Genomic DNA, 18,710 nt, shown 5'->3' with positions numbered 1-18,710 from the left:
TGTCTATCTTCTTTAGTTCAAGCCACCAAAGTCATTATAGTTACATTTTTGGTTATAGCATCATTATTCTTTATTGCTTCCAAAATCTTTCTCAATGCCAGCATGCGTCATGCTGTTTAGTATACAGTGTGTTTCTCTTCTGTGCAAGAAGTGAAAGCTGGCTGAAAGAAACGTGATTGAATACAATCATCGCTAACAGGTGGCCTCTGTATGAGAGGACAACACGCTCTAAAGAGAGCGCTAATAAAAAAAAAACATCATGCAGCTAGTTTACCAGCATGTGCCCCAAGAACGTCTGGTGAGCAGCCGTGGCCCAAGTATGACCTCTCGACTTGACCCGTCGGCTACTCATTTTCTTTTGTTCCTTTAAGTACTTGCCTGACGCAAAGCAAGGCAAAGGCATGGCCACCCGACGAGAGTTTTTATCGCACTGCAACGAAGCATCGGAGTATCATGGTGACAGTCGTACACGCTGTCAACTCGGCCGGAAACAGCTCCAGTTTAGGACGTGCTCTACACCGACCCGCAAGAGAAACACTCTCCACACAATGACCCTTGTCGTCGCCTGCCCCGACGCCTGCATCTCCACCCGTTCCGCCACTTGTCTGAGCGGGTTTTCCAATGCGACAACAGGAGAGTCGAGTCAAGAGGTGGGCGTTTCCGCGAGCCTTTTGATAAAGACGACGCAGCACTCAGCGCGTGCACTTGGTGTTTGTGCTTGGCGGCCACTTCCCATTCAGCAGGAGGCGTTACTTCGCTCAAATCCCCGCGAATGGCCACCCATCTGGTCCCGCTGACACCTAGAGGTAAGACGTTTAATCCTTTTCGCGGTAGCTGGAGAGGTAGAAAAGCACCTCTCTCGGCGGGCTGAAAAAATAATTCGGCATTCAGAAAACAGGCGCAGATCACTTCTCGAGACATCGTAGGAAAATGAAGTAGGCGCTGTCTTCTCACTTCCGCGACGACGAATACCTCGGAGTCAATGGTCATCACCGAGCCGCCTCCTTATCGTTTTTCAGGGGAAGTGTGCTGCGACAACTTGACTCGAGTGCCTGCATATAGGTGCCGTGTGACTTTTCTAACAAAAGAAAGATCGCGGGTCTTTTCAAGGCGCTTCCGTCTGTTCAGTGCTTTTCCGCAGTGGGAAGTTCGCTTGATGTCAATGCCACCTCCCCCTTTCTTTTCTCAATCTGAAGCCGTGACGTGCCCATGACATGGTGTGTAGCAATGATGTGACCCCTCCACGACAGTCATCCCAAGTGGCTCATGTCTGTCACAGGCAGCAGTATTTACTTCACTCTGTCCCCACCGCCTTTTTTTTCCTTTCAAGCAGGCAACTTTGAGGAGTTGTTTCGATTTTTATTTTAATCATTGATGCCAGAAAACTTTGCACGACCTTCAACCTACGAGAAGTGAAATGCAAGACCCCTGATGCCCGGTACCCGCGTTTAGGACCAGACATTCACCAAAAGCACTACCGTCAGCTGGTGTATTCACATAAAGTTTATCGCGAGGCAATTTACTGTGAATGACACCAAGAAGAGTTACTTGAGTTTCGAGGAAAAATAAAATATTAGGGTGACTTCACTCTGATGGTGCTAAGCCTTAAATTAACAATGAAACTGGCCAATCTTGCTTAGCGTAGCGCAGCCAAGTCTAGCCTAGAGAAAGCCACATAAGTCTTTATGCTCATGCGGTGGCCTCGTGAGCAGACATGGGCCCTTAAGGCTAAGAAAGCTTCGTTGAGGCACTCTCTGTATTTTTTTCTCTATCGTCTCGTGCGTTTTTTTTCGTGCTTCTTTGTTCCCCTTTCTCTATATTTTTTATCCTTCTCTCGCTCATAGCAACTAAATCGTATTATTCCCATAAGCAATTGTTTTCCTAGCGGGTATGAATAGCTGAGTAGTTAGGAGCCTCACCTTCGGACCATGGGTAACCAGGGAATCCAGCTTCGCCAACAAACTTTATTTGTTACTTCTTTTTTATTCTCTTTTTTTAAACGCTTCAACAGGTGGCCCTTTGCGGAAGATTAAATGAATGTAAGTGTGGGCCCACGGACTGTATTTGTGTTTTCCTATCTATCTATCTATCTATCTATCTATCTATCTATCTATCTATCTATCTATCTATCTATCTATCTATCTATCTATCTATCTATCTATCTATCTGTCTATCTATCTATCTATCTATCTATCTATCTATCTATCTATCTATCTATCTATCTATCTATCCGCCTACGTCTGGGTGCTCTCCTGGTCCCCCCTTTTAACTTGGTCTTAACGGAAATAGGCATGGTAGGGTTAAAGAGCTTGAATAACACGACTCTACCCCGCTGCGGTGGTCTAGTAGCTAAGGTACTCGGCTGCTGACCCGCAGGTCGCGGGTGCGATTCCCGGCTGCGGCGGCTGCATTTCCGATTGAGGCGCAAATGTTGTAGGCCCGTGTACTCAGATTTGGGTGCACGTTAAAGAATCCCAGGTGGTCAAAATTTACGGAGCCCTCCACCACGGCGTCTCTCATAATCAAATGGTGGTTTTGGGACGTTAAACCCTGCATATCAATCAATCAATAACACGACTCTAAAATGACGAAATCAATGAAGTGAAAATTCCGTCATGTACGTCATCAAACCCTTTTCTCCAGACACGTGTGGCAGGTACCACAAAGGCCGCGGTGCTGGTATTTGCCTCAGGTGACTGAGAGTTTATATCTACCCTGGAACGGCAAGGACGTGCATTAGTAACCTAAACGTGAGAGCGAGCATAAAGAAGCAGTGGCATCGGCAGCGTACACTCGACCAATGCAAAGACAAAAAAATCAGGTTCACAGCACTAATCAAGCCCAAACGTTCTACATGGCAATCAGGTATTCTATCACACAGCCGTACCAGGTCTCAAAAGCAGTTAGCACCACAAGTGGCATCCTTCATATATGCCATGTACGTTGTTTTTTAGCATCTGCGTATATATATCTGTAACACTAGACCTTACCAGAACATTTTCCATTAATGCACCACTATACTACGTTCACGATTTCTGTGGTACCCAATGCCTCGCAGTAGCTCTCACTTTTAAAATTAAGACAATGATTACGTTAGAACGTGGACTATACAATGTACTCTAGCACACACAAAAAAAACTAACACGAGTTGCATTCGCAGGCGAATGCAGCTGTGTTGATATAGCTCAAGAATCTTTGCGTGTATAGCCATATTAATTGAAGCGAAATGTGCCAAATTTTCCGCAATAGGTTGAATTTCTATACAATAAGGCATTTGATGGCCACGAAGGTGCCTTTAGCACCAATACTGCTTAGAACATTTCATGTACTCGCCCTTACAGACAGAAAATGTTTCAGTAAACATATTTGAAAAATAGTAAACCATCCAGTGTGACTTTATCACAATGTGTGCTTTGAGACGAGTATCAGGTGATTTAAACGACGTGGTGGTACCACTGTAGCAGCGTCAATCGAGATTTTCTCAAAAATATGGCCACTGACGAAGTTGTAACAAAACGTTGAAAATATTTCTGCAGTGGACACTTCCGAACACAAGGTCTCATCCACATTATAATAGTCCCGCCCCAGTGCTCTAGCGGCTAAGGTACTCGGCTGCTGACCTGCAGGTCGCAGGATGAAATCCTGGCGGCGGCGGCTGCATTTTCGTAGGATGCGAAATGCTGTAGATTTGGGTGCACGTTAAAAAACCCCCGGCGATCGAAACTTCTAGAGCCCTTCACTACGGCATCTCTCAGAATCATATGGTCGATTCGGAACGTGAAACCCAGCAGCAGCAGCAGCAGCAGCAGCAGCGGCAGCAGCAGCAGCAGCAGCAGCAGCAGCAGCAGCAGCAGCAGCAAGTGTTCCTCCTTCTTTCACTTATTACTCTCTAACACTGAAGCAGAAAACTTTGCTGCTGACCCGCAGGTCGTGGGATCGAATCCTGGCTGCGGCGGCTGCATTTCCGATAGAGGTGGAACTGTAGGACCATGTACTCGGATTTGGGTGAACGTTAACGAACCCCAGGAGGTCAAAATTTCCGGAGCCCTCCACTAGGCGTCTCTCATATTCATATGATGGTGTTCGGACGTTAAACCCCCCATATCAATCGAAGCAGAGAATTTTGTTTTGTTGTACCAGAGTAAGGAAATTTTTTTTTCCGCTTTCTGGTAAAAGAAAGGCACTTAAAACTAACGGCTAACTCTTATAATGTTATGTGTATCATAGAAGAAATTTTATTTGAAATGTTTGGCCAGACAAAGGCGAAGACAGTGTTTAAAGTGAGCGGGCAACTCGCTAAAGCATTCGTACCACGCCAATGCTTCTAGGCTCTATGCTGGTGCACAAAACCGGAAGCCATCCCGCATCTCAGTTTCAGAGAACTATTGCCAGAAGACTTAGAATACGTTCAAGCTGTTAAGGTGTTAGGCGGTTAGTTTGAGGAAGGAGATGTCTAAAAAAAGACCGGGGATGACGTGCTTAGGAGATCCACCAATGTCATAGCAGCAGCAACTCATTTTAATCTGTCACTAACGGCAAAAGCAAGTCATCAAGACACAGGCATGCTCTTTTGCGTTATACAAAGCACACATCGCCCTTCAACTTCGCCACGTAACAGGACGCCTCGCCTCTATGGCGGGAACCTTCTTTTGGCAAGGAAAACCAGCAAAGGTACAGAGGAAATTTTTACAGCCTCCCACAAACCGTGGAGGCTTGAGCCTCCCAAACATACCAACATTCACGAAAGCGCTAGCTGCAAAAAGAACACCGAAGCTCTTCGATGACAGCAACTACCCCGGGTACAGGGTCTTGATGTACTGGACCAGTACACTATAAGGTACTTTCACGGCCAATTCGTACATCGAACCACGAGCAGGAATTCCACTTAAGTTTTACAGAGCTGCCAGTGGCTTAAAACGAACAGTGGAATCAATAGGTTCATGTAGTCTGGAAGATGTTTCATCGCAGGCAAAAAGCGAAGTGGGGACAAGTATCCCGCTGAGAAAAGAGGAAGAAACAAGATCCTGCACGAAAAAACGGAAACGATGGCACAGCGATCGCGTACCTAACCATGTGCGCGAATTTGACTGGTTGAGAAGATGGAGGGCATTGCCTATACGCGTGACCAGTTAGCACATTGTGGAGTCGTTCCAAATGACCGCTGCCCAAACTGCGCCAAAATCGAGACGGCCCAACATGCTCTGTTTCAGTGCTCGGTGTCAAGGGGCGTCTGGCACATCGTACAACGCCTCTTTGGCTTTCGCACGGCGCGCATGGGAACAGAACGTGGGCTGTTTGCAAGACTAGTCTTTACAGTATCCTTGTACGTACTGTGGCGGCGATGCTGTTTAGCGGAAGTACGGCACAAGCCGCATAGAAGCACCTATCCCCCACTACAGAAAATACGGCTCATTGTGTGGAATTACCTAGATCAGTAGCTGGAAACGCATGGCGAAGAGGCCCTCCTTCGACGATGGCACACACGTTTCTTCAAAAAGAGGTACAGCTAAGGTTTCCAGTTGTCCCGTATACTAGCCATGCGCTGCCTCTAGTAGCTGCATAAGTGTTATCTTATAAAATATGATTAAGTTGATTCACTTTAATTTTCCTTTGACTTGCAACATTTGGATACAGTGATTAATTAAATTTTGGTGCCCTATTCAAAGATGTATACACTGTCTTTACTTGTCTTTGATGTTTCATTTGTGTACGTACAAGTTAAGTGTACAATAAACTTCCCTTTCTTTCAGTTTGTAAACAGTGAAAAGGTATATATCAGGTCTCTTTGAGCTGCTGCCGCTTACATGTATACGTTGGACAGACGGGACGTTGCAATAACCAGAGATTATTCGAACACCGGAGATCGCTAACCGGAGGCTTGCTTTCTAATCTTCCTTCACATTGCCGCGAGTGTACACCGTAAGCAAAAACTATCCGAGTTTGGGGTTTTCACGGCTCATGACCTCTGAAAACTCTTTCGTGTTTAAAATTACTACTCGTGTTGGAGTAAAAAGTGGTACATGACATAGTTTTACCACCAGCTCTGAGGTACATAGTAAAAAAAGACGTCAAAATCCTTTTTTGCCTCATGGGGAGTTTTCCATCAGCCGATTTTTAAGCGGCGTTTCAGAGTTTGTTACCACGTCACAGCAACTGCAGCTGCTTCGGCAGATTTTGCCCGAAACCCCCTGACTTACGCTCTCAATGAATCGTGATTGTATGCGAGGACCACAGATGTTTTTTTTTTTCAAAGTTTGCTACGGCATCGTCGCGCCCCTTGAGTGATCTCGAGTCAATGCACTTTCACTAGAACGGGGAGCAAAATGAGCACAATGAGCGAGGAAAGCATTCTGTAAACGAAAAAAAGGTGGGGGGGGGGGCACTTCAAGGAAAAAAAAAACCTGCTGGAAAGTTGTTCTGCATATTTTCGCACATCGTTGGCTTTTGCTGTGTGGCGGCCCGGGAGACAGACGTTGGAAGAAGCTCGGGATAAGTGTGTCTGGTTGAGCTGATGAATCTCACGTGTTTCTTACATCATCGAGCGACCGTGCACTTCCGAGCATGAGCCTCCGAACCTGTACGTCGTTAATACCTCGCTTTCTTGCTGATTCGCGAAGAGCTGCCAGCGGTAACAAAATCAAGCTGGTGTCATTGTCCGTGGTTGCTTGCTGAAGAGTGACCAGACACCGAAGCGATAAGCGAAAGGCTTCGCTACATTCTCAACATGAAGCCGGCCCGTATGAGCGCGTCCCCGGGACAGCTAAAAGAATATCGCATATATTTTGTTCCACAGAAGACAATGTGTGCTGGAGTAAAGAGCAGCCCGAGTTGTGCATCCCGAAACAGCAACGAAATTTGCCCTGGAGATGTATTCAGTGATCGCCAGCTGTCCTTCATTGCATAGCGGTGCTTCTCGAAAAGGCCTAATACGCCGTCAGTAAATACTTAGAAATGAGCAGGGGGCCGAACTAAAAAGAAGTATCGGTTAGGAAGAAGGTGAAGGAAATGGAGACCAATATGTGGAGAATCGGTATGATTAAGAAGTCCGCCCTAGAAATCTATCGAACTTTTAAGCAGGAAATTGCCAAGGAAAGAATCTATGATAATACTCGGGGTAGTTCTCCACTGTTTGAGGCCAGGACAGGAGTACTGCGAACCGAGACATATCGGGCCAAGTACGAAAATGTAGACACGGTATGCGGAGCGTGTGGGGAGGAGGAGGAAACTGCCGAACACTTGATAATGTTCTGTAAAGGGCTTCACTCTAGAATTCAGGATGATGGCGCAGAGTTTTTCAAAGCACTGGGATTCAGGCGCAGGGAGGGCAAAGTAGAATTTAGGCGGGTAGAATTAACTAGAAGGAGGTTATCTGATTGGTGGCTAAAGTCAAGGCACGAGCGTGAATTAAACCTTTCACTGCAAAGTACCAGTCCTCAACTTCACTATAGAAAGGAACAAAAAATAAATCTAGTTTTTGGTTCACTAAGTATTACGGCTTGGTGGCGTTAGCCCCCACCCGATTTAAAAGGTACAGCCATGTCAATTCATCCATCCATCAATCCACTCTTCAGTCACGGCATATAATAGCCGCCTCAGGAGGTCAATAAAAACTTCAGCACCATATTTTTGCGAAGAAGAAACTTTATTGAGTTGTGCAATTTTCCACATCCTCTTTACAAAGTGTCTCACAAAGAACGTTTAATGCTTTACCTCAAAAATCAGTAAAGTTTTACTAGAATGTGTTGTTTTTCTGCATTTACTTTGCACAAAGGGTAAAATTTGATGTGGTTTAGCTGAGCTGTAGAAGTATTGCTTTCGTGTACGGAGGGGTGTAACCTAGTGGTAAAGACACTCGTTTTCGGAGCATGAGGGTAGCATGAGGGGAAGATGCCAGCATCGGAAACAAAATGTTTTGTTATTTTATATATACAAAAGATATTTTCGGGTCTGACCAGCCACTCATGGCGCTGAAAGCAGCACAGTAGCTGGGACGCAGGGCGCTACGGGTGTGTCCGCTGTTTATGTATGTTTCTCTGTGCTATCCTGACCTCCTTCGTGTGTCCCTGTTTGCACGCAGTTCTTTTTGTTTATATTGAGTAGTTACCAACTACCTCAGGTGTCACTTATTCCAAGTGCCAAATATTTGCATCGCATTTTCATGTCTCAGTATACCAAGTACGCAAGCTCCCTTCAAGCATGCTCTCAGCAATGAATTTATCCACTTCCATTTAATTACCACAAGTTTCAGTAATGAAAAAAATCGCCCAACGTATAGATTGATTTGTGAGGTTTAGCGTCTCAAAACCACCATATCATTATGATAGACACCGTAGTGGAGGGCTCCGGAAATTTCGACCAACTTGGGTTCTTTAACGTGCACCCAAACCTAGGTTAACGGGCTTATAGCATTTCCGCCTCCATCGTAAATGCAGCCGCCACAGCCGGGAATCAATCCCGCGACCTGCGGGTCAGTAGCTGAGTACCTTAGCCACTAGATCACTATGGTGGGGCCCTCTTGGCGTATCAGTAAACGCTCTATCCATAATGACAACCTTCACTGCATTATTAGGCAACTATACGCGAAGTAAGCTAATGATGCGTATATAACCCCGTTTTTTTGAAAACCTCGACTTGGCGCGATGTGGTGTGGCGATAACGTATACGCGCTTCCCGATCGCACGTTCGAGAGTTGGAATCTCCGTATGTTTATTGTTCAATTTTTATGTTTTTATGGCTCATTTCTGAATGTATTGTGTGAATATATGTTACGTAAGTCATAAAATGTGTCTTTAAGCCTCTGAATTTCCGATGAGAGCTTAAAAACAAAGTAATCTTTTTTTCATCAATACGTACACCACCTTCGTCCAGGGCTCACCGCAGCTATGACATTGTCAAGTCGAACGACATATATATTGCCGGCCTTGTAACTAGCCGGGATGCGAGACAGAAAATCTTTAGCATATTGTGTTCCCCAGCTATGAAGTAAGCTACTGAAAAATCTACCACGACACCGGGCGGCTACGAAGGCGGCGCTTGCTGGTTGTGCCGGCTGAAGAAATGCCCTATAGATGTTAGAATTTTCTTATCGTTTCCGGACAATACTTACACTCCGAGTAGGACAGCATTGGGAGTGTAGAGTACAAATGTATTTGAGGCATACCAACCTAATTATAATAGTGAGTTTGAGAGTGGGCCACAAATGGGCCAGCTTTCGGGAGAAGAGCGTCATTATCAGCGGAAGGGGGGGCAGCGTTTGCAGGCGAGCGCTTCGTGAGCGCTCTCCGCTAATCATCAAACATCACCGCCCCCCGCCGAACAGAAATCTGCAACGCGGATGTGCTAGCTGTACGTTGAAATCTAGCTGATGGCTTAAGTGGCGGTTAAGGTTCGCACTTCACGCAGCCTCCTGTGAACACATACGAGAGCTGACACGGGATTCCTTTACGTAAGCGCCAAGCATGGTATCACCGAGCTGTGGCTGCCTGCCATACACAGTAGAAATGTTTACACCCAAAAGGGCGTAAAAAGGGTGCTTTTACGAGAAAGCACTTTTTGCAACACCCTTTACCACCCTTGAATGGTCGATTAAAAAAAAGCACCTCTTGGTTTGGGTGCTTGCCTCGATAGCACCCTAAAAGAGGCCCTAAGGGTGCTTCTGTGCTTGAGAAGGGTGTAGCTGACGATTCGTCAGATGGAATATGCAGCCTAAAGAGAACACAAAATTTTAATATTTCGAAATTTACGTCTCAAAAACCTTGATATGATTATGAGGGTCATCGTAGTGGAAAGTTTAAGAGATTTTGACCATTTGGTGTTTTTTAATGAGCGCTGATATCGCACAGCGCACAGACTCTACCTTTTCGCCTCCGTCTTAATTCGACTACCACGGCCGGCATCGAACCCGCGACCTTCGGATTGGCGGCCGAGCAGCGTAGCTACTGCATGAATATGTGGACCTTGCGTTAAATGACAGCCTCATTGACTTAATATGAGTGAAGGTGCTCTCCGAATACAGCAGAATGCCAGAAGAAGCAAATCGCGTTTCATCAATAATAGCAATTAACTGCAATGCATGTTACAAAAGCTCTCCTTAGCGTTGGTTATAAGCTACATGTTTGCTATGGATTATATACGGGAACATAATGTTCGCCCGAGTATGGGTGTGTGTGCGTGAGCCTGCGCATGTGTTCGTATTTAAGCGCAATTGTGTGTACACCCGTGCATGTCTGCGTGCGCGTGTATGCGCGAGTCCGTGCTTGTGTTAAGCGTGCCTGTGCACATGAGTACGTCCATGTATGCGTGCGTTTTGGATTGCGTGTGTGTTTGTGGGCGTATGTGTGAATACGTGTATGTGTGTGCGCCTGTGAATAAAAATGCGTGTGTATCAGCCCGCGCACCCTCGAATTTCGTGTGTGTGTGTGTGTGTGTGTGCGTGAGGGGGGGCACTGCTTCTTAGTGTTTAAGGTCCCACACCTGTTCAGACTCGGAGTCTATATGGGAGCTGGCTTAAGGAATGGCGGTGGTCAACGCACTGTACACGGACTATTCAGTACATGGAAAACAGCTGCACATTCCCGTACCTCATCATTGCTTACGAACTTGCTGTGTTAGCTGATTTGGTATGCTGAGACGCTTTTACGCTCGAAAACGTGGGTTATTACCAATTCACACGCAAAGCTGTCACTGCACCTATGCACAACCATCGTTTATATTAACAAAGTTCAACAATAACGTGCCCTGCCTTTGCTACAGGTGCTTAGCTAGCTGATTGGGCAACCATATAGAATTATGTGCTGATCATGTAGTCAGCAAAAAGTTTGTTATAACAACCTCGGCACGTTTCGTGGTGCGTGACAAGCCTTCTAAACATCCGCAACTGTGGATTACTTTGTTCCAGCTTCGACTACGCATTCAGTGTTTGCGGTACCATACGCGGAATGGCCAGACACGGAAAATGCGGAAACAAATTCCTCTGAAAAATGGTGTAGCGATGCTCTCCCGCTAATGCTACCGATGATAAAATATTTATTGTTTCTGGCCACTCCAGGGCGCATTTTGTTCTCTGCAAGTTTTGCTTCACTATTTTTCGCCCACTGCAGTCGCATTCCGTCAAAATACTCAAAGAACCCGAGGCTAGTAAATAACCTGCACCGCTGTGCCGCTGGGCGGAAGAAGAGTTGCCGTTTACAAGGAGTCATTCTTGAAGCGCAACTCGATTGCCTTCCGTGTCGAACCGCCGCCCGCCGTATGCGCCATAGCGTTTGCCTTTCGGCGCCCTCTTGGCGGGTTTCCCGCTCACCCCGCTCACCCGGGCTAGCCTTGCCCCCGCAACGGTGGTGTAGATAAGCGAATAGTTGCGTCACAGAACACCTGCGTTGACAGCTGTGGCGTCGCTGCTTGTGCCTCCTCCTTCTCTCTCTCAACGTTGCTCTCTCTGTCGCATCCGTCTTTCAAATACGTTGCGTTGGCCTGCGGTCTTGGTCGCTGTGTCAGTTCTAGCGAACAGGCGCATCTTCAATGGTGGTCACGCATGACACCGTGTTCGAAGTACGCTCGGATTAAGGAATATTCATGTAGCGGCAGACACGGACAACGTTGGCCTGTTAACGGTGAGTGTACTGTTTTTCTAGGTAGCAATCATACAGCGCTAGCTGGGCGCCTGCAGCAGCTCTACCGAAGTAGGCTGCCAGCCATCTGCAACAGGCCGCGTTCGCGGGCCTGTTGCAGATGCCCGAATAAACGTGCGACTTAATGAGTTCACACTGCTATGCGCGATGTTGTGTAAGTGCCTGCATCACTCATACAGTGAGTGATGTGATCACTTTACAAGGGCGCGATTAGTTGCTGATCGAACATTCTCTCTACACTGCTCAAAGTGATTGATATTGTTTCAAGATGCGCTTCAAGCTACATCGTTATAACATTTCTATTAATACTCAAATGTGCAACGTGCTTCTGTATGTGTAAGCGTAAAAAAAAGAAAGAAAAAGAAAAATTTATGTACAGAGGCGCACGTAGGAAATGGCTTTTTTTTTGCTTAAAGACGGTATAGCTTGAGGTGCTGATATGCCGCGATGCTCCCTGCACGTGTGCGTCGGTCTTTTAAATTATTTAGGACACGTGCCACCAGCAACAGGGAAAGATATAGTAGACTTCCAAAGGCACGTTGTTGTGGCCATTGCCGTGCTTTATTTTACCTCGTTTCTGTTTCCTGTTTTTGTGCTTTGCTTTCATCTGCGATAAAGTTCGGCATTATAACAGAATCAAGAGAGTATACGTGACTGTGGGAGCTATGCGTTGTAGCTCTAGCATAAGGCATGGCTGCTGCAACGTAGACGGCGTCCACGCGCGTTGGTGTCGTTTGAGCGCTCCCTTGCTTGATTGTGTTTAACTATGTATTTAGGCACGGGTTACGTTTGTAAATCCCGTGGTCAATAATCGCTAATAGCGTGCTCCTGATCGCCATCAGAGAATGGGCTTGGTTGTCGAAATATGCCAGATGCTTTTTCTGAAAGCAAGCTTTGAAGAATTTTTTTTAAAAGCAATACTTTCATACGTGCTAGGCAGTGCCTATTGCAGGCCCACAACTCTATAAAAACTGCACAAGCTATCCCATAATTTATAAAATTACAATAAATTAAGATGATTGAACTATAGATGACGAATTTCTGTGCTAGATTAGGTGCACAAAATACACGTTCGCAGCCCTATGTCTAGAAAGCAGGCAAATAGGAAGCGCAGCGTCCAATTTGGATTAGATGCCATGGACGCAGCTTCTTGTGAGGGTATAAAGAACGAGAAAATTGTTCATTTTTGATGCCCTTATAGAGGCAGTCAGAATCACTGATTGCTGAATTGTCACGATTCCTTAAATTGTTAGAGGCGTGAATAAAGTCAGTGAATCTTTTACTTTTTTTGCAGACCTCTTTGCTAGTGTCACGCCCAAGATCATTTGTTGTCATATAAAAGAGAAAGCTGAGATGCCTTCACTGTTTGTACATGAAGAGGTAAGTTTCTTGTGCGTTTTGATTACTGCTACGTGTTCTGAACGTTGTACTTTAAGAATTGTTTTTCACACTGGCTCACTACCCTAGAAGGAGTTTGATTCTTAGGTGAGTTCAGGCTTTCGTAAGCGCCATTTTTGAGCTGTAGTGTTACACTTCACCTCCATTTGGGAATTTGGTGTATGCTGGAAAACTATCTTATCTTTATCATACGAAATTATTGGAATTTACGGGTTGTTTGCTTCGAGTTCAGTGTGATGTCAATTACACGCCATTTCAAAGGATACACACTACACATTCTTCATATATGGTGCTGCCGGAACAGCACGAACATCCTTCTATGAGAAGTCATATTTGCTCTTATTACAGGATGAAAGGGTGCCGCTGACGTCCTGCGTAGTCTACCCCGGCCCCAGCCTAGAGCAAGCCTACTTGCTGAACCTCCACACGAATAACCGAAAAATCTTCCGTGTCAGTAATGACGAAGAAGTGACAGCACTGATGAGTTGATTTTTTTTTATTTTCAACATTGTCTACGGCCGCAAGGCCTTTAACAACCGCCGTGATTGAGCGGCTTTTTCTCGGCGTGAGTTTGGAGTTTATCAAAGAAGTTGTTCAGGCAGTACGCTGAAAATTTTAGTGTCACAGTGCCAGAACAACTTTTTCTAGTGTGGCCATGGTAGATGAACAAATATTGTTATTTGTGTAAGTTATTTTGCTTGAATATAGCTAGACCATTCCATGCCAAACGTCCCAGCCACTTTGGCGACCATCTGAATTGTATTTGAAAAAAAATGTGCTGACTTACTGCGTTGAAAACAGTGAACTGCTACAATATTTCAGCGAGAAAAAAAGTTTTGTTCATGTGGCTGGCTTATAACTTCCTGGCGTAATGTCGTCTGTGTGCTGTTTGTGCAAAAAATTGCACTGTTATTATTGAGCTTCAAATACCTTACAGAAGCACATTTACTTAACAGGTAGACCGAATTTCTTTTAGAAAAATTAAGCGGTAGTTTTAAAACAAAATTTCCCACAAACAGCACACAGACGGCATTATGCCAGGAAGTTATAAGCCAGCCACATGAACAAAACTTTTTTTATCGCTGAAATGTTCTAGCAGTTTACTGTTCTCAACGCAGTAAGTCAGCACATTTGTTTTTTAAATACAATTCAGATGGTCGCCAAAGTGGCTGGGACGTTTGGCATGGAATGGTCTAGCTATATTTAAGCAAAATAACTTACTCAAATAACAATATTTGTTTATCTACCATGACCACACTAGAAAACGTTGTTCAGGCATTGTGACACTAAAATTTTCAGCTTCGTACTGCCTGAACAACTTCTTTGATAAACTCCAAACTCACGCCGAGAAAAAGCCGCTCAATTACGGTGGTTGTTAAAGGCCTTGCGGCCATAGACAATGTTGAAAATAAAAAAAAATCAACTCATAAGTGCTGTCACTCCTTCTTCGTCATTACTGACACGGAAGATTTTTCGGTTATCTAAGTGGAGGTTCAGGAAGTAGGCTTGCTCTAGGCTGGGGCCGGGGTAGACTACACAGGACGTCAGCGGCACCCTCTCATCCTGTGTTAAGAGCAAATATGACTTCTCATAAAAGGATGTTCGTGCTGTTCTGGCAGCACCATATATAAGAAATGTGTAGTGTGTATCCTACGAAATGGCGTGTAATTGACATTACACTGAACTCGAAGCATACAACCCATACATTCCAATAATTTCGTATGATAGAGATAAGAGTTTTCCAGCATACACCAAATTCACAAATGGAGGTGAAGTGTAACACTACAGTTAAAAAATGGCACTTACGAAAGCCTGAACTCACCTAAGAATCAAATTCCTTCTAGGGTAGTGAGCCAGTGTGAAAAACAATACTTAAAGTACAACGTTCAGAACAAGTAGCAGTAATCAAAACGCACAAGAAACTTACCTCTTCATGTACAAACAGTGAAGACATCTCTGCTTTCTCTTTTACATGAGAACAAACGATCTTGGGCGTGGCACTAGCGAAGAGGTCTGCAAAAAAAAGTTAAAGATTTACTGACTTTAATCACGCCTCTAACAATCTGAGGAATTGTTACAAGTCACCAATCAGTGCAATACTGACTGCCTCTATAAGGGCATCAAAAATGAACAATTTTCTCGTTCTTTTTACCCTCACAAGACGCTCCGTCAATGGAATCTAATCCAAATTTGGCGCTGTGCTTCCTATTTGCCTGCTTTCTAGACGTAGGGCTGCGAACATGTATTTTGTGCACCTAATCTAGCACAGAAATTCGTCATCTATAATTCAGTCATCTTAATTCATTGTAATTTGATAAAAGATGTGATAGCTCGTCCAGTTTTTAAAGAGTTGCGGGCCTGCAATAGGCACTGTCTAGCACGTATGAAAGTATTTCTTAAAAAATTTTTTTTTCAAAGTTTGCTTTCAGAAAAAGCATCTGGCATATTTCGACAACCAAGCCCATCCTCTGAAGGCAATCAGGGGCATGCTATTAGTGATTATTGACCACGGTGTTTACAAACGTAACCCGTGCCTAAATACTCAGTCAAACACAATCAAGCAAGTAGGAGCGCTCGAACGACACCAACGCGCGCGGACGCCGTCAACGTTGCAGCAGCCATGGCTTATGCTAGAGCTACCGCACATAGCTCCCACAGTCACGTATACTCTCTCGATTCTTTTATAACGCCGAACGTTATCGCAGGTGAAGCCAAAGCTCGAAAACAGCAAACAGAAACGAGGGAAAACAACGCACGGCGATAGCCACAACAACGCGCCTTTGGAAGTCTGCTAGATCTTTCCCTGTTGCTGGTGACACTTGTCCTAAATAGTTTAAAAGACCGAGGCGTACGTGCTGGGAGCATCGCGGCATATCAGCACCTCCACCTATACCGTCTTTAAGCAAAAAAAAAAAGCCGTTTCGTATAGTGCGCCTCTGTGCATAATTTTTTCTTTTTCTTTCTTTTTTTACGCTTACACCTACAGAAGCACGTTGCACATTTGAGTATGAATAGAAATGTTATTACGATGTTGCCCAAAGCACGTCTTACAACAATATCAATCACTTTGTGCAGTGTAGAGACAACGTGCGATCAGCAACTAATCCCGCCCTTGTTAAGTGATCACATCACTCGCTGTATGAGTGATGCAGGCACTTACACAACATCACGCATTGCAGTGTGAACTCGTTAAGTCACACGTTTAATCGGGCATCTGCAACAGGCCCGCGAACGCATGCTGTTGTAAATGGCTGGCAGCCTACTTAGGCAGAGCTCCTGCAGGTGCCCAGCTAGCGCTGTATGATTACTACCTACGAAAACAGTACAGTCACCGTTAACAGGCCCACGTTGTCCGTGTCCGCCACTCCATGAATATTCCTTAATCCGAGCGTCACTTCGAACACGGTGTCATGCGTGACCACCATTGAACATGCGCCTGTTCGCTAGAACACACACAGCGACAAAGACCCCAGACCAACGCAACGCATTTGAAAGACGATGAGACAGAAAGAGCAACGTTGAGAGAGAGAACGAGGAGGCACTGGCGGCGGCGCCGCAGCTGTCGACGCAGGTGTTCGGTGACGCAACTATTCGCTTATCTACGCCGCCGTTGTGGTAGCAACGCTGGCCGGGGTGACCGGGGGGGGGGAGGAGCGGGAAACCCGCCGAGACGGCGCCGAAAGGCAAACGCTATGGCGCATACGGCGGACGGCCGTTCGACGCGGAATGACTCCTTGTAAACGGCAACTCTCCTTCCAGCCAGTCGCACAGCGACGCAGGTTATTTACCAGCCTCGGGTTCTTTGAGTATTTTGACGGAATGCGATTGCAGTGGGCGAAAAATAGTGAAGCAAAACTTGCGGAAAACAAAGTGCACCATGGAATGGCCAGAAACAATAATTATTTCGTCCTCGGGGGCATTAGCGGGAGAGCATCGCTACACCTTTTTCCAGAGGAATTTCTTTTCGCATTGTCTGTGTCTGGCCATTCCGCGTATGGTGCCGCAAACACTGAATGCGTAGTCGAAGCTGAAACAAATTAATCCACAGTCGCGGATGTTTAGAAGGCTTGTCACGCACCACGAAACGTGCCGAGGTTGTTATAACAAACTTTTTGCTGACCACATGATCAGCACATAATTGTATATGGTTGCCCGATGAGCTAGCTAAGCACCTGTAGCAAAGGCAGGGCACGTTCTTGTTAAACGTTGTTAATATAAACGATGGTTGTGCATAAGTGCAGTGACAGCTTTCCGTGTGAATTGGTCATAACCCACGTTTTCGAGCGTAGAAGCGCCTCAGCGGACCTAATCAGCTACCACAGCAAGTTCGTAAGCAATGATGAGGTACGAAAATGTGCAGCTGTTTTCCATGTACTGAATAGTCCGTGTACAGTGCGTTGACAACCGCGATTTCTTAAGCCACCTCGCATATAGACTCCCAGTCTGAACAGGTGTGGCATCTTAAACACTAAGAAGCAGTGCCCCCCCCCGCACACACACACGAAATTTGAGGGGGCACGGGCTCATACACACGCATACTTATTCACAGGCGCACACACATACACGTGTACACACATACGGTGACACACCCACGCGACCGTAAACGCACGCATGCATGAGCGTACACATGTGCACAGGCACGCTTAACAGAAGCACGGACTCACACATACACGTGCACGCACACATGCACGGGTGTACACACAATCGCGCTTACACGCGAACACATGCGCAGGCTCACGCACACACACCCATACTCGGGCGAAGATTATGTTCCTGTATATAATTCACAGCAAACATGTAGCTTATAACCAACGCTAAGGTGAGCTTTCGTAACGTGGATTGCAGTCATTTGCCATTATAGATGAAACGCGATTTGCTTTTGCTGGCATTCTGCTGTATTCGGAGAGCACCTTCACACATTCTAAGTCTAGGCCGTCATTTGACCCAAGGTCCACATATTCGTGCAGTAGCTATGCTGCTCGGCCGCCAATCCGAAGGTCGCGGGTTCGATGCCGGCCGTGGCAGTCGGATTAGGATGGAGGTGAAAAGGTAGAAGCCTGTGCACTGTGCGATATCAGCGCCCATTAAAAACACCAATTGGTCAAAATCTCTAGAGTTTTCCACTACGACGGCCCTCAGAATCCTATCGAGGTTTTTGAGACGTAAAATCCCAAATATTATAATTATGTGTTTTTCTTATGCTGCATATTCCATCTGATGAATTGTCACCTGCACCCTTCTCAGGCACAAAAGCACCCTTAGAGCCTATTTTAGGGTACTATTGAGGCAAGCACCCAAACAAATGGGTGCTTTTTTTCAATCGACCATTTATGGGTGTTAAAGTGTGTTGCAAAGGGTGCTTTCTCGTAAAAAGCACCCTTTCTACACCCTTTTTGATGTAAAAATTTTACTGTGTAGCCAGATAGCGCGAAGGTCTCGCATTGGGCACACTCTCAAGGTCGTGACCTCTAGCGTTTCAATCAATGCTGCTAGGAACTGTAGTGGTGCCTCCACAGAGCGCCGTCACTCCTGTGCGCACGCTTATCAGACTCGTGATTCGGTAGAGCACAAAGGTCACTTCCCTCACTGCTGCGGCCGCATGTACGAAAGGAGCATGCTACTTGCACACGAAGAAGTAAAAATTGTGACAGTTGCTCGTGCTTGTCCTGTGTATAACTATCCGTT

The 18,710-nt window shown here is 45.7% G+C and overlaps 1 protein-coding gene and 2 long non-coding RNA genes across 3 annotated transcripts in view; 2 read left to right on the top strand and 1 right to left on the bottom strand.

The window, feature by feature from the left end:
• The window catches only part of LOC119160778 (uncharacterized), a 255,029-nt gene that overhangs the window by 162,493 nt on the left and 73,826 nt on the right, over positions 1-18,710 (top strand). The window lies entirely within an intron of this gene.
• Positions 579-18,710, top strand: part of LOC142776722 (uncharacterized) — an 83,248-nt gene continuing 65,116 nt past the window's right edge. Inside the window, exon 1 of the long non-coding RNA XR_012887761.1 lies at positions 579-806. This is a non-coding gene — a long non-coding RNA (uncharacterized LOC142776722). The remainder of the gene's footprint in view (positions 807-18,710) is intronic.
• Positions 14,466-16,499, bottom strand: LOC142775052 (uncharacterized). Its single transcript, XR_012886656.1, has 3 exons — positions 16,358-16,499; positions 14,953-15,038; positions 14,466-14,588 (listed from the first exon to the last, which is right to left on the bottom strand). It is a non-coding gene; the product is annotated as an uncharacterized LOC142775052 (long non-coding RNA).

Source organism: Rhipicephalus microplus, chromosome X (assembly GCF_043290135.1).
Source record: "Rhipicephalus microplus isolate Deutch F79 chromosome X, USDA_Rmic, whole genome shotgun sequence".
Lineage (NCBI taxonomy): Eukaryota > Metazoa > Arthropoda > Arachnida > Ixodida > Ixodidae > Rhipicephalus > Rhipicephalus microplus.
The sequence above is the reverse complement of the archived record's forward strand: the minus strand, read 5'-3'. Positions and strand labels throughout refer to the sequence as shown.